This window comes from Ovis canadensis, chromosome 8 (genome assembly GCF_042477335.2).
Source record: "Ovis canadensis isolate MfBH-ARS-UI-01 breed Bighorn chromosome 8, ARS-UI_OviCan_v2, whole genome shotgun sequence".
NCBI classification, from domain to species: Eukaryota; Metazoa; Chordata; class Mammalia; order Artiodactyla; family Bovidae; genus Ovis; species Ovis canadensis.
The window spans coordinates 85,070,015-85,076,426 of record NC_091252.1 but is presented as its reverse complement, the minus strand read 5'-3'; the positions used below and the strand labels follow the sequence as shown (position 1 = coordinate 85,076,426).

Below are 6,412 nucleotides of genomic sequence, written 5' to 3'. Positions count from 1 at the left end.
TTTCCAACACAGCCACTCAGTCCTGCTGTGACATCAGAGATGGTGACATGAAAATGGAGTCCTCAGGAGCTGACAGCAGAGGTGGTATTGACAGATTTCCAGAAGGACTGGTGACATTTGAAAAATGATTCTGGAAAGAGGGTACACTGAGAAATCCATGAAATTAAAAGGATGTTTACAGGTTTGGGGTCAGCAAAAATCCATGTTCAATCATCCAAAGGCCTGTGCTGTGAGGAGAGACGTCAGGAAGTGGAAGAGGAAGGATATGACAGAGCATCCCTAGGGCATTGCTCTCCCAGGAACAACTGACTTCCGATGGATCCCTTCCTCAAACAGACACACACACACACACACACACACACACACACACACACACAGAAGTGGGTCCATGCCACCATGAGAGGACGATCATTTTCTCCTCCCTTCTCACTTACCCGTGGTCTTCAACATTTCCTCCCAGCGCACCATGAAAGCCTGCAGCCAGGCCCGACAGTCTCCATGGAGACCGTCTTCAGGAAGTCGGTCACCGCTCTGTCATTCTCCCACTTCTCTTTCATGCATCTGCCTCCAGGGTGATCCACTCTCCAGTGTCCATTCTCCAAATCAAAGTGGAGGCTCATTAGTCCATTCAAGACAAACTGCCAGGATCCACTGATGTGTCTGTCACCATCACAGTGACATGCCATCCTGGCCTGCAGGGTGAGAGGGTCTGCCCCACCATGGGAAAGAAAGAGCTCAGCCTTTGGGCTTGACAGATTCTGTGCCCCATCTGGGTCCACCTCCCCTGGGTCCATGTTACCTGGACCCAGCTAATCTGGCCCTGGTCTCTCATGCAATAGTTGCTCTTTCCACTGGACAACTAGGGAAGGACCAATATCTAACTGTATTTTCAAGCCCGCAATCTGCTCCTCCTGTGCTTGGACTTTCTAATGTACCCGTGACTGTTTTTCTCCAGTGTAAAGTCACGCAGTTGGTCCCTGATGTCTCTGAGTATTTCGATCTGTGTTTCCCAGGCCTTTACGGTTTCACTTCTTCCCCCAATGGACTTGTGAATATGATCTTAGCATGACCACAATCATAGGAGAGAAAAACCTCTCCGTCCACCTGACCTTGAACCTCACACCACGGCTGTCCAGGTCTGGGCTGAGGATCAATGGTGAAGTTAAAGGAAAGAGAGTGAGCATCTGTGAAGGCAAACTACAGCAAGGGTGAGGTTGGGAGAAGAAGACCCATAGGCCTCCTCCCCCAGTTCAGTGAGAGCAGAGTAGGGCTGCAGGGCTGGGCTGACTGAGCAGCACAGCCCCGCCTGTTCCCCCATCCCCTCACCAGTTACGACTGAAGAAGACGACGAAGCCTCAGTCAGGCAAGAAACACCACAACCCTGGATGTGCCCCATTTCCACTCTGTTCACAAGCTGTGCACATGGCACTAACTGATACGTACGTTTCCCAGGGATGGGCCAGACTGGCTCAGAAGGAAAGGCCTAAACCCAGAGGACTGTCAGCTTCTCTCTGAGTGTTCTGTGGGAGATGCAGAGGGTGAGGGGGCTGTTCCTGAGGAAGCAGATCACAGCCAGTGGGGCTGGGGGTGGGGAGGATGAGCTCAGAACCCAAACCTAGATAAGGGAGAGTTTATAATTACAGGTCATTGGGCTTAGCAAGGTCGGGGAGACATGGTGATCTCCCACTAGGATGGGTCTTGGAGACCTAGAGAAAGGCCTGGCTCACATGGCATGAAAGAGAAAATATAGAACTTCTGAGGCAGGTAGTAGAGGAGGGGATCCAAGGCTCAGAGAAGTGAATCTGCTAGGGCGGACGTGGTGTGAAAGGGCAGGAAAGAGTGCAGTCCACCAACTCCATGGGAAAGCCTCATGGACTCCATGGAGTCCAAGAGGAAAGCGTGGATGAGAAGCATCTCCATAGCTCAAGGATGACTTTTGAAGAAGGTCAGGGATGGTGATAGCATATGGTGTGTCTGTGGGCTTCTATCAGGAACAAGGATGGAAGTTGTGGAAAAGTCAGATTCCAGGTGGGGGTGCCCTAGGGCAGCAGAAAAGTAGGTGCAGGGGTCAAAGTGATTAGGGAGTCTCAATGCCAGCCAGGGCCTGACTGCAGAGAATATGATGCTGGCTCATAGCACAGGGCGATCCTAAAGGCAAGCAGATGGGCAGGAACCTACATACAAACGGGACCACTGAAAGAAATAAAGAGAGAAGAACACAAGGCTGGATGATCAGGAAGCCAAAGGCAGCCATCCCTACCAAACACCTGATCCAGGGCCATTTTCCTGATCTGAGCCAATTCTCAGAATTCAGCCACCAAAGATAGAAGCCACGTTCTAAAGAGGAGCACCCTTTCATCACTACATCTAGAGCAAAAGTCCTTCCATTCTTTCCCAAAGAGCCACGTGGTTATTTACTGGGGTATGTGAACCTGCAGAAGCAGAAACTACTCTCACATTCACATTGCACTAGTGTGTTTCTAATATCAGGCACAGGATCTTCAGCATAATCATGGTCCTCCAAGTGTTGAAGTGATGCTCGGAGCACCAGGCCATCAATGGACAGCAGTCCCAGGTCCTGCTTGCAGTGGTTATCACTGGGTCCACAGACCACACAGCGGTCATTCCACATGCCCTGGACTTGTGACATTCATTGAAACCTGAGTAGCTAGTAAATTATCTTGAGGTGAAGGCTACCATATTAGTGAATTCCAGATTCAAACTTCAGACCCTACCTCCCCATCCACCAATAGTCTGTGTACACAATATCCTGGAGGAAATACAGAGACAAGTACCAATCTACAGCCTCTCGAGGGCTGCAGGGGTGTGGTCCCTATCCTATCTCCATTTAACTGCCACTGTCGCCTTAGGTTTCCTGTAATGGTACAGAAGAAATAGTTTAGGCTTCACAGACCCCAGGTGCCTGCTGTAACCTGCTGTCCCAGCACAAAAGCAGTCACAATTGGTAAATGATGAGAATGGCTGGAGCTGCTTCTTGGGCAGATGACCCAGCAGAACTGGTGATGTCAGAGGTATCTGTGGTCAGAAAGGTGCTACGTGCCATTTTCTACTTGAAGGCTCACAACACAGACCCTGAGTGTTGCACTGGAGAAAGTCACACCATTTAAACATGGCTCCTGGCATGTTCCTGGGGCCTGGCAGAGATGAGGCCTCTGGTCATGGAATGTCAGAGTTGACCACTGTGATGTGTGCTCATCAACCCCTAATCATTAGTTCTGCTAGACCAGCCATCACAGGATAGAGGCGATTATGTGTTTTGGCATAAGCAGGGCCACAGGGAACAAACAAGACCCACCAGCAGCTGGCCTAGATGTGACGCTAGAGTTGTTATATGGCCACTATCCTCTGCTCACACCTGTGGATTCCTCTATGGCACTTTGGACCAAGGAGGCTACTCTGCAGCAAAGGAGAGGGGGGCATTAGCCTATAACTGCTGGACGGTTTTTATTTTCCTAAGAAAAAGCACTGTATGTTGAAGACAAATCACTCCCAAAAGAAAGAAAGAAAGCAAAACTTTAAAGGTGAATCACGTGCATTATCTTGTAGAAGTTAAGAAAATGAAAAGCAGTTGGTAGTAAGATTGTTAGTTCAAATATGTATGTTTAAACAATTTAAAAAACTATTTTGTAAGAATGTACCTATACCTCTAAGGCAACTATGTGTAAAACATTTACACAAACATTTTCAGTTAAACCTAATAAAAGTGATATTGAGAAAGTATTCCATTTCCGTAAGTCTGTCTTAGAAAGTTGAGATGCTAAAGCATTCCTAAGGTATGTTGTACTGGAAGACAAATCTGCTTCTGTGATGCTCGGTGATGTATGTGACTGGCTGGTTCCAAGTGGGCCTCGACAGGCAACTTCCTCCTGATACTGGGTGACTGTGAGAGGAGAGTCAGACACAGGCCCCCAGGGTGGCATGGACCTCTGTGAGACACTGGGCCAGCTTCTGGAACTCCACCTCTCCTCTGGATCAAAGGCCCAGCACAAGCCATCACATAAATAGTTCATCAGGACAGTTGATTGTCTGGGCTATTTGGTAACCCTCTTTCAGTTACGCAGCCACATCAAATGGGTAGACGTCCACTTAGGGCATTTGGCCAGAGTCATAAACACATGGGCTCTTTTAGTAGCAGCATGCTGACTTCTTAGTTGTGGCATGCAGGATCCAGTTCCCCAACCAGGGATCGAACCCAGGCCCCTGTATTGGGAGTGTGGAGTCTTAGCCACTGGATCACCAGGGAAGGCTGGAGAACTCATTATTATTATTATTATTCCCTTTATTTTAATTTACAATACTGTAATGGTTTTGCCATACATTGACATGAATCCACCACGGGTGTACATGCGTTCCCAAACATGAACCCCCCACCCACCTCCATCCCCATAACGTCTCTCTGGGTCATCACCGTGCACCAGCCCCAAGCATGCTGTATGCTGTGTTGGACATAGACTGGCAATTCGATTCTTACATGATAGTATACATGTTAGAATGCCATTCTCCCAAATCATCCCACCCTCTCCCTCTCCCTCTGAGTCCAAAAGTCCACTATACACATCTGTGTCTTTTTTGCTGTCTTGCATACAGGGTCGTCATTGCCATCTTTCTAAATTCCATATATATGTGTTAGTATACTGTATTGGTGTTTTTCTTTCTGGCTTACTTCACTCTGTATAATCGGCTCCAGTTTCATCCATCTCATCAGAACTGATTCAAATGTATTCTTTTTAATGGCTGAGTAATACTCCATTGTGTATATGTACCACAGCTTTCTTATCCATTCATCTGCTGATGGACATCTAGCTTGTTTCCATGTCCTGGCTATTATAAACAGTGCTGCGATGAACATTGGGGTACATGTGTCTCTTTCAATTCTGGTTTCCTCGGTGTGTATGCCCAGCAGTGGGATTGCTGGGTCATAAGGTAGCTCTATTTGCAATTTTTTAAGGAATCTCCACACTGTTCTCCAAAGTGGCTGTACTAGTTTGCATTCCCACCAATAGTGTAGGAGGGTTCCCTTTTCTCCACACCCTCTCCAGCATTTATTGCTTGCAGATTTTTGGATGGCGGACATTCTGACTGGTGTGAAGTGGTACCTCATTGTGGTTTTGATTTGCATTTCTCTAATAATGAGTGATGTTGAGCATCTTTTCATGTGTCTGTTAGCCATCCGTATGTCTTCTTTGGAGAAATGTCTATTTAGTTCTTTGGCCCATTTTTTGATTGGGTCGTTTATTTTTCTGGAATTGAGCTGCATAAGTTGCTTGTATATTTTTGAGATTAGTTGTTTGTCAGTTGCTTCATTTGCTATTATTTTCTCCCATTCAGAAGGCTGTCTTTTCACCTTGCTTATATTTTCCTTTGTTGTGCAGAAGCTTTTAATTTTAATTAGATCCCATTTGTTTATTTTTGCTTTTATTTCCAGAATTCTGGGAGGTGGATCATAGAGGATCCTGCTGTGATTTATGTCGGAGAGTGTTTTGCCTATCCTCTAGGAGTTTTATAGTTTCTGGTCTTACATTTAGATCTTTAATCCATTTTGAGTTTATTTTTGTGTGCGGTGTTAGAAAGTGATCTAGTTTCATTCTTTTACAAGTGGTTGACCAGTTTTCCCAGCACCACTTGTTAAAGAGATTGTCTTTACTCCATTGTATATTCTTGCCTCCTTTGTCAAAGATAAGGTGTCCATATGTGTGTGGATTTATCTCTGGGCTTTCTATTTTGTTCCATTGATCTATATTTCTGTCTTTGTGCCAGTACCATTCTGTCTTGATGACTGTGGCTTTGTAGTAGAGCCTGAAGTCAGGCAAGTTAATTCCTCCAGTTCCATTCTTCTTTCTCAAGATTGCTTTGGCAATTCGAGGTTTTTTGTATTTCCATACAAATCTTGAAATTATTTGTTCTAGTTCTGTGAAAAATATGGCTGGTAGCTTAATAGGGATTGCGTTGAATTTGTAAATTGCTTTGGGTAGAATACTCATTTTCACTATATTGATTCTTTCAATCCATGAACGTGGTATATTTCTCCATCTATTAGTGTCCTCTTTGATTTCTTTCACCAGTGTTTTATACTTTTCTATGTATAGGTCTTTAGTTTCTTTAGGTAGGTATATTCCTAAGTATTTTATTCTTTTCGTTGCAATGGTGAATGGAATTGTTTCCTTAATTTCTTTTTCTACTTTCTCATTATTAGTGTATAGGAATGCAAGGGATTTCTGTGTGTTGATTTTATATCCTGCAACTTTACTATATTCATTGATGAGCTCTAGTAATTTTCTTGTGGAGTCTTTAGGGTTTTCTATGTAGAGGATCATGTCATCTGCAAACAGTGAAAGTTTTACTTCTTCTTTTCCAATTTGGATTCCTTTTATTTCTTTTTCTGCTCTGATTG

The 6,412-nt window shown here is 45.1% G+C and overlaps 1 pseudogene; it reads right to left on the bottom strand.

Annotated features, from left to right (window-relative positions):
- Positions 1–210: 210 nt before the first annotated feature.
- LOC138444657 (UL16-binding protein 3-like) lies at positions 211–2,632 on the bottom strand (annotated as a pseudogene).
- Positions 2,633–6,412: the final 3,780 nt, after the last annotated feature.